Source organism: Sphaerodactylus townsendi, linkage group LG06 (genome assembly GCF_021028975.2).
Source record: "Sphaerodactylus townsendi isolate TG3544 linkage group LG06, MPM_Stown_v2.3, whole genome shotgun sequence".
Taxonomy (NCBI): Eukaryota; Metazoa; Chordata; class Lepidosauria; order Squamata; family Sphaerodactylidae; genus Sphaerodactylus; species Sphaerodactylus townsendi.
This window is the reverse complement of record NC_059430.1, coordinates 22981649-22991641: the sequence shown is the minus strand read 5'-3', so window position 1 is coordinate 22991641 and position 9993 is coordinate 22981649.

Genomic DNA, 9993 nt, shown 5'->3' with positions numbered 1-9993 from the left:
GTAATGCTATAGGGTCCACCCTATAGGGAAATTGATCCCTGTTGCAAACCCAGGAGCCGCGTTTCCTCTGGGTTCTCAGGGGGATTACCAATAACAGCCAGCGACCTGCTCTGAGCGGCCCTGAAAAAATGCAGGCTGAATAGACAAAGGGCTCACACAATTGTGTAAAAAAGCAGGTCTGTGCAGGGGATGAGACAGGCAGGCACGTATTTTGCACAGCCAGAACCCTCTCAGAGGGTTCCCCTCCTGAATGATAAAGTATGGGACATGCCTCTGCTGAGAAAACTCCAGCCAGCCGGGATTTGCAATTGTGCACCCTTTCCAGAAAATCTGCTGTCCACTTAAGCAGGGCCTCTTACACCTCTGGTTGTGGCAGGCCACCCACCCCCTCAATGGCCAGCCATTAGGAGAATGATGGATTGTGCTCAGCTCAGGCAAGGCTACTACAATTCCCTCCAGTAGTTATGACTCTCTGAAGGAAACCATGTCCTTCAGTTTGCAAGACCCGAGCAAGGTTGTTAACAACAGGACATTTTGGAAGACATCAGTTCAATAGGGTTATCATAAGCTGGAAGTGACAGCGCTTCACAAACACACACACACAAGTTAAGTACCTATCAGGCAAGCAGTGAAAAGGGACTATCTGCAAATAAGGTCAGCTTTTCTGTATATTTAGGGGGATTTCCTGAGAGGAAAAAAGAAGAAAAACCCCCAAAACGAACTGAGGAGAATTGAGTGCAGTTCAGAATAAGTTAAAAGTGGAGAGACAAAAAAAAGATAAAGGGGGAAATTGACTTGCTCAGGCACTTATATATTAAAGGCTAAGCCATATGTTAACAGGGTATGAGTACATAGTGTAATATCATGGAGGGAAAGGATCTGGATTTCTCACTGGTTTATTCCCCCATCCCACCCTGCATTCCAGGCCCCAGTTTAGCAGACCTAGCTGGCTACTCAGAATCCCCCGGCAATTTTGCAAAGAGACCCCAAATACCAAAGCAAATCTTACAGGTTACTTTGTCAGACAAGGCATGGGTAAAGTCATTCCTGAAAGCAGCATGTGAAAAAATCACTGGTATAAACTGGGAAGTGGGGACTTTGAGACTAATATGACGTTTCTTATTTACATCAAGATGCAGGACCAGTTCATACACACATTTATGCTACTGGGTACAAAGGGACTGGAGTCATTATTTCTCATAGATTGGAAGATGCCCTGGGTACAAACCTGGATGGCCCAGACTAGCCAGATCTCATCAGAAGCTAAGCAGGGAGAGTCCTGGTTAATATTTGACCTCCCAAGGATAGCCAGAGTCTACATGCAGAAGCAGATAATGGCAAACCACCTCTGTTTGTTTCTCGCCTTGAAAACCTTATGGGGTCGCCATAAGATGGCGGTGACTTGACGGCACTTTCCACCAAGCAGAGAAAAGACGGATAATGGTATGTCTTTGATTGTTATGAGCGACTGGATTTTAGCAAGCACACTTTTCTCACCCCGCCACGACAAACGGCTGCCACTCTTAAGCCAAGATGCAGGTGTTTTATGCATTGTAGAATACTGCTTGACCTTCACTTTCTACAGCTGACACTTCTTTACTGATTATGATCCAAGGATAACAGCTGCTCAACACATTGAAATGTAGATAACAAAGCTTTTTCTAACATGGGGATGTGATGGGGGGGGATCACTTGCTCATTTTTGGCATGTCACAGCTAGATCATTTTTCCACATTTTGCTGTATACATCTTATTGTATGTGCAAAATTTGCTTTTGAAGACGACATTCCCAAATACAAGTGTGAGAATGTTGAACACGCCTGGTCCAGCACATGGGAGAAATATAATTGTTCCCTACGTATGACACTGAAGATGGTTTTTCAGGGGGATGGAACCACAGGTGGCCAAACACATGTGAATCAATCTTGGATTATTTAACACCATGAACATCTGCTTGAATGTGTAAACGACCATTGTTGAAAACTGTAGGGAAAGGTGAGTGTTGGCCTGTTTCTGGTGCCAGATTTACGAGGGCTGTTTCACACACATAAGCTAGCATTTGATATTACGTTTATCCAGTGATAAACATGCAGGTGTGACCTTAATCCACAGAGCCATAGGAGCCAAAATATTGTCCAGAGACTTGTTGCATAAAGAGGCTGTAAATTCCCAGCTGCCTACAGAACAATATGCACAGAATCTTTTAGTCCCTGAACTAGAATCCTCAAAAGTCACCACAGTTTTTGGCCCCAAGTAACTGCTGTTTGGCCCACTGGATAAAGGTAATGGGATGCCCAACAATATGCATAGAGTACTCAGTGAGGCAAATAATGACCCCTGGGGCCATTTTGGGTCAGGAAAATAGTTCAAGGAGGTTTTAAGCACCTCCCCACACACCATGGTCCTGATCCAAATTGGGCCTGCGCTTGCTATGAAATCTGGAAAGCCAGAACATGTCTCTCAAGTCAGCCTGAGGATATCCTTGGGGAAAATATGACATGTAGTCTCTCAAGTGACCTACGTATGTTCATTTACAAAGTGTATACACCACCTCTCTAGTAAAGTTGCCAACATTGTGGGGGTGATTGGAGATCTCCTGGGATTAATCTCCAGGCTATAGAGCTTTCCCTGAGGGAAATGGCAGCTTTGGAGACTGGGCTCTGCGGCGCTATACCTGCTGACGACGTTCCTCCCTTCCTCAAACCCCACACTCTCCAGGCTCCACTCATAAATCTCCAGAAATTTTCAAACCGGGTGTTCACAATACTGCTCTCCAGAGACCTGCTTCAAGCAGCTAACAACAAAAGTTTTTTTTAACTAATGTAGTAGCTCAATAAAACTAACCCAGTAAAACCGTCACAAACCCCAGCAGAAAACAATCAGAAAAACACCGAATTAGTGTGACACAGGCCATAATGTCTTAAATATACTAAGATAACCAAATCTTCAGGTTGATGGAAATTTTTGAACTAGGGGGTTTCCTCCTTTGCAGCTCAGCTCCAAACTACATATTTTCATGCCTGGAACTCCTGATATGTAAGTTGACCACAAAAAACAAACAAACCCAACAGGTGGTATGGATTGTGCTGTGGCATCAAGGATGCAGATAACAAAGCTCTCTCCTACACATGAACCGCCTTCTCCTGTGCTATGCTAAGCTGCAGTGTGTGTGTGTATGGGGGGGAAGAGTAGTAACTGAACCATGCCTACCCTCCCCCCAGGCTTAAAACAGTTTAGGGAAATTGTGTGTGGTAGCAGAGGGGAGGAGAGTTAAACATCTCTTCTGCAGCATTACGGATCTGATCAAAGTCACCTCCCTCAGAAAGCTCCAGCACAGGACTGATAACCACCTAGTGGGGCCTGAAGCTTTCCCAGAATTATAACTGATCTCTAGAGATCAGTCCCCCTGGAGGAAATGGCAGCTTCAGAAAGCATCACATCCCTGTGAGCTCCCTTTTCAAGAATTTCCCAACCCAGACTTGATAACCCTGCTCTCGTTTGGCCCTCAGCCTTTAAACCACTGTTCTACAAAAGTTCCTTGCAAAGGGAATAGCTAAGGGAATAATGAAAGGACTACAGAATCTGTCTAGAACTCATATGGACATAAGAGTTGCCATGCTAGACTGGAAAGCAGATCCACTGAGTCCTTCATCCTGTTTCCAGCAGTAGCCAGTCAGATGTCATAGGAGAGCTCACAAAACAGGGTCTGTAGAAAATGGCCCCAGCCTGCAGACTGGTCTACAGAATCCGCCTCTGAACTTAGTTCAGCTCTCATGCTTAATAGCCAGTGATGGAACTATCTTCCATAGATCTGCCCAATCCGTTTTAGTCAGCAGCCATCATCACATCTATGTTCGAGTTGATTTTATGTTGAGCAAAGTATTACTTCCTCTTGTCTGTGCTTTTGTCTGTCTTGAACCAAACTGCTAATTAGTTTCATAGGGTGACCCTGAATTGCTCAGCAAGGAGTGGTGGCTCACTGGTAGTTTTTATCATTTCAGAGGGTCGGCACGTTGGTCTGCACTAAAACTGTTAGATTCAAGTCCAGTAGCATCCTAGAGATCAACAAGAGTTTCAGGGCATTCGTTTTTGAGAATCAAAGCTTTGGTGAAGCAAGACTGACGAGCTTGTTTTTCCTTCTGGGGGGATGCACACAGTCTCCTAAGATTTTTTTTATTTATTTATTCAATCATTTGACTTCTATACCACCCACCCCCAAAGGGCTCTGAGCAGTGTACAACAACTGATATAATCTAAAATAACAAGAAGAGCACATTCAATAAATACATACAATATAATAAAATTAGGGTTCTAAATTTCACATTAAAACCATTTAAAACAGCGCACAAAACATCGCATCCGGCAATCTAAAAGTCCTCTGAGGAGGTGGAAACGGAAAGGCCCAAGATGTAAAAGGCCACAGATGATAAAAAGGGAAGGAGGGGGCGCCATCAGCGGCTGGCTTCTCCAAAGGCCCGGTGGAACAGCTCGGTCTTACAGGCCCTGCGGAACTCTCCAAGGTCCCGCAGGGCCCGGACAGTTGGAGGAAGAGCATTCCACCAGGCAGGGGCCAGGGCTGTAAAGGCCCTGGCCCTAGTGGAGGCCAGTTGCATCATTGAAGGGCCGGGGACCACCAGAAGATTGGCTTCCGCTGAATGCAAAGGCCGAACTGGGACATGCGGGGTCAGACAGTCCCGAAGGTACGAGGGTGCCAGGCCACGTAAAGCCTTAAAGGGGATCTAGGTTTGTTTTGAATTATAAACCTTTCCCTCAGTTTCTAGGTGTTCTACAGGTAGTGAGTGTATCGACTTTGGGTTTATTGCTGTGAGGTAAGTTTTGTAATGCACAAGGAGCTTATAGAGATCACTGAGAATGGATTAATATATAAACAACTAGGAAGATTTATTTATTTACAGGTTGGTTTTAAACGAACAAGCCAGCAGCATAGGTCTTCAGGTAGACAAAGCAGAAACTTGGTTGAGGCACAATAATTTAAAACTGGTGATGACTTCAGAGAGTAGTTGGACAGTGCCTTCAGCCACAAACAGACTTTTATTGACTAGCCACCAGGTCGGATCCTCTCTCAACACACAGGGTTCCACCCAGAACAGCCTGCCCTTTTACAAGAGTCAGACTAAATTGTACAAGGTCTGCTCACCACCAGAGACAGACCTAACAATCGAGCATCTCTCCCAGAGATAGAGCTCAACTGCCCCATCACACAACCAGGCAGAGCTACCCTTCACTCTGTCTGATCTTTTTCCTGGGCCAGACCTGAGCTCTCCCTGAGGCAGAACTCCCTCTTCTCCTCTGTCCCCTGACACATCTCATCCTCCTTCTCGAAGGTGACGGATGATGAAGCAGCACTCCTGGGGGTTTATCTGAGTGGCTAATCTGGGGGAGGGCGATATATAAATTAAATGTCTGTCTGTCTGTCTGTCTGTCTGTCTGTCTATCTATCTATCATTTTTCCTTTAGGGGCACAACAGATTCCAGTCTGTCACAGAGATCTGACTCTCAAAATATTATACTCTGAAACTCTTGTTGGTTTCTAAGGTGCCACTGGACTGGAATCTATAGTTGTTGTTGTTTACATTTGGTATACTGCCCACCCCAGAAGGGCTCTGGGCATTGTATAGATAAAACCAAACAAGCAATACAGATAAAATCAATACATAACATAACAAACTTCAAATAAATACATTAACATTCTAAGTGTCATAAAGCCTACTTTAGGTGGCTCCTGAGCTTCCAATCCTCCCCTCCAGGAGGGGGCTGCCATAATGCCCAGCAGTGGTACCTGGGGGGATTTTAGCAGGGGAGCGGACAATCAGTGGCCAGCCTCCTCCAAAGCCCAGTGGAACAACTCAGTTTTACAGGCCCTGTGGAACTCACTAAGGTCCTGCAGGGTCCTAACAGTTGGAGGAAGAGTGTTCCACCAGGCAGGGGCTAGAGCAGAAAAAGCCCTGGCCGGGGTAGAGGCTAACTGCATCATTGAGGTGCTGGGAACCACCAGCAAATTTGCCTCTGCAGAATGCAGAGGCCGAAGAGGGACATATGGGGCAAGATGGCCTCGTTGCCTGTAACCTGTGAACTTTTGGTAAGTCATTTTAATGGCCTTGGGTAATTTCTTTAATTATCTATGGAAGATCAATGGATGGCATTATATGCATTCTCTAGTACTAGTTTTACTTTTGTAGTATGCCCCAGATGAACTAAAAATATGCCTCTCATGAGGAGATTAATGATCTGATATGGGAAAACTAACAGGGTGCCTAGGGCTCGTTAGGTGCGTTCCTATATCTGAATCATTGGGTGCTTTCCTATATCTGAGTCAAGTCTGGATAATTTGGAACAGTGCATAGTTTTGTATTTACTGTATATTGGACTAGGTGTATCCCAGGCTCTAGGGGGCACCAAAGTAGACTGAAGTGAATTCCTTTGCTGTTTTTCAAAATATTTATGAATATGTTATCTTTCATGAACAAAATTATTAGCACTTTCTATATCATGGATGTGGGTGCACCAAAGCCATAGTGCATCTAGAATGTCAAAAATGTTTGGATCAGTCTTGTTTGAGAAATCCTTTTGGGTCTCCTAATGTCTGGAGTTGTTCGGTCTCCTAATATTGGGGTTGTTTCCAGGTTCTAGCAGAGCCAGCTTTTCCCCTTTACCCATGTATCTACCAATTAAGTCTTCTTAACCTCCAAGTTATAGAGTCTGATTTGGATCATAGATCCGAGGTTTGACACCTAACAACCTCCTTGTGTTTTGCATGAATAGTTTGTGGCTACCTGCGTGCAGAACACAAGGGAAATGATTTCCTACACAGCAATACTCCTGACCTGGATAGCCTCAGGCTACCCTGATCTCCTCAGATCTCATAAGCTAAGCAGGGTTGACCCTGGGTAGAATTTGGAAAGGAAATCTCAAAGGATTACCAGGGGCATGATGGGAAAGCAGGCAATGGCAAACCACCTCTGAAGGTTTTTTTGCCTTGAAAATCCTATTGGGTCGCCATTTGTCAGCTATGGTATGATTTGACAGAAATGCTCCTAAGGGTGCGGCTATAAGTAATGGTGAAGAATATGGATATGATGGAATTTCCCCATTTCTCAGGTAAACATTGTGTAAATATTGACACTAGAATAAAAATACATGTCAAGAGAACAAAAGGAAGGCAATTTCACAGCACTGTAGGTCAGTTTGCTGTGGTTGTATTCTCTAGATCATAGGTGTCAAACTCGCAGCCCTCCAGATGTTATGGACAGGGGATGGCAGGGGATGTTATGGCAGGGGATGATGGGAATTGTAGTCCATAACATCTGGAGGGCCGCGAGTTTGACACCTGTGCTCTAGATGGTGACATGGGAAGCAGAGGTGATGGGGCCTGTTGTGACTTTGGGAGAGAGGGGAGGCAGATGCAAGATTATCTATTTATCAGGCTACAAAAGCCTGACCCCTTTAGGAGAAGTCTCAGCTAAGTCAGAAGACGAGGGCAGGAAGGGGTTGAGATTGACAGAAAGGAGAAAGAAAACAGTGAGGGGTTATAAAAGGAAATCCCCTTTCTGAAAAATTCTCCTTTAAAACTTCTGTTCACACGAATGGACTTGGAGAAAGGGAGACAAAATGGCCACCCCCTTCCCCCAAATTGTGCAGAAGCAGGATTCTTCTGTCACAGTGGTATAGCGACAGGGAACATTACAAGGGTGGAGTGGTAGACCAGAGGTATATTTGGAGCTTTAAAAAAAATCTGGATAGAAAAAAAATCTGGATAGAAAATGCATTTATTGTATTTCCAGAGACAGATTTAGTAGGGGAAAGTGCAAGTCCATAGTCTCTTCCATTTAGGGCTGGCAACCTTCAGTTGGCGCTGCAGATTAGGAATGATCACAGATCTCTCAGTTACAGAGATCAGTTCCCATGGAGAAAATAGCTGCTTTGGAGAGTGAACTTGGTAGCATAATATCCTGCTGAGGTTGCTCCCCCTCCCCGAACCATGCCCTCCCCAGGTTGTATCCCCAAATCTCCAGGAATTTCCCAACCCAGAGCTGGCAACCATATTTCTTTTTAAAGAATACTGATTAACAATACTACACAGATGTGTGTGTACATGAGCGTAAGAGAGCTCTAAAGCTATTAGGAGGAGGAGGAGGAGGAAGAGGAGGGGAGTTTGGATTTATTTCCCACCTTTCTCTCCTGTAAAGAGATTCAAGGTGGCTTACAAGCTCCTTTCCCTTCCTCTCCCTACAACAGACACCTTGTGAGGTAGGTGGGACTGAGAGAGTTCCAAAGAACTGTGACTAGCCCAAAGTCACCCAGCAGGAATGTAGGAGTGCGGAAACACATCTGGTTCACCAGATAAGCCTCTGCCACTCAGGTGGAGCAGTGGGGAATCAAACCCGATTCTCCAGATTAGAATTAGATTTGATTGACAGTGGGAGAGTTGTGGGGTGGAGCAATAAAGCAGCGCTTTCCTGTTGACAGGATACATTTACAGGAAACAAAATGAAAGCTTTGGGTGGAAATGAGGCACAGTTGTTTGCCTCACATACAGCATTTCTCAACATGACATTCTTGCTAGCTTCCTTTTTCCTGTCAATCGAAAGTGAAAACAGCAGCTGTTCAAGCTAGCCTAGAAAGAGAATGTAGGAATTTACCTTCTTCACCACAACGGACACATCAGTGGCCAGCTTCATTGTCCCATGCAGAACTTTGTACCTTTTAACAGCCACATGACAAGGCAGAAAACTCAGGGTGGAAAGAAGAAAACTGGATTCCCAGATCTGTAGTTTTCCAATTCTGACTAGGAATTTCCTGGAGCTCTTGTGTGGGGAAGGAATGCTTGGGGGAATGTGGAAAGGAGAGACCTCAGTGGGGTGTAATGACAGAGTTCACCCTCCAAAGCTGCCATTTTTTTCCCAAGGGAACTAGTCTCTAGCCTGGAGATCAGTGGTAATTCTAATGGTGGCGAACCTTTGGCACTCCAGATGTTATGGACTACAATTCCCATCAGCCCCTGCCAGCATGACCAAGATCTCCAAGCTTCCCTATACCCCACCCACTGCTAATTTGCACTGGCAGGCGAAAGGATTGTGTTTGACTTATCTATTGCCCACTTGTTTCTCCAACAAAGACACTTCCATCTAATTGTTTCCACCAACACAATTACAACTGGTACACAATTACAACTAGTAACCTTAGATGGCCAGGAGTATTACCTGCAAGGGAGAATCGACACGCACAGTGGTCATTTCCTCTTTTTCTGCCCATCAGTTCTTCCCTAGAAATTATGTTAGAAAATGTGGATTTGGGAACACACATTTGCCACAGTAGCATGGGGATACTGTGTGGGAGGGCAGTGATTGAAAGTATGTATAACGGTTGGAGAGTGTTGTCTATTCAAGTAAGCATTGTTTCTTTTTGTTTTTTACCTGGGTTGTAGCTGAGTGTAGCTGATTAAGGAAGGTGATTGTTGCTGGCTCTTAGCTTGGGGGTCAAGCCTGGAGGCCGTGTATGAAGCTGAGAAGTTTTTTGGTTCTGCAAGCAGTGAGTCTTGTGAGGCTGTTTGGCAGGGGAGTTGTCAGAGGAAAGGACGAAAAGCCGAACCACTTCTTCAATTGATCTTGGCAGCATAGCTAGCGAGAGAGACATTCAAGGTCTGGGGCATGTTTGTATTCTTACCTGAGGGTAACAGCAATTACACAGGCAGTAAGTGTCTGTTGTTAGCCCTACAGGGGAAGATACAGGGACTTGAGGCACACTTGAGTCCCTGTATCTCCCATTTTATACAGGCAAGTTAAGAGTTAATGGACAGAACGCATGACACACTCTTGAGAGGGCAACAGGAGGAAGAGGAGGAGAGAAAGTCATCTTAGGAAATGGAGGAGCATCCAGCACAGGAAGATGGCACGTGGAGCCAGGGCTGGAGCAAGGGGGAACTGCGCCCAGAGCACGTTTGTTCCCTGCGCCCAGTGGTGGGATTCAGCAGGT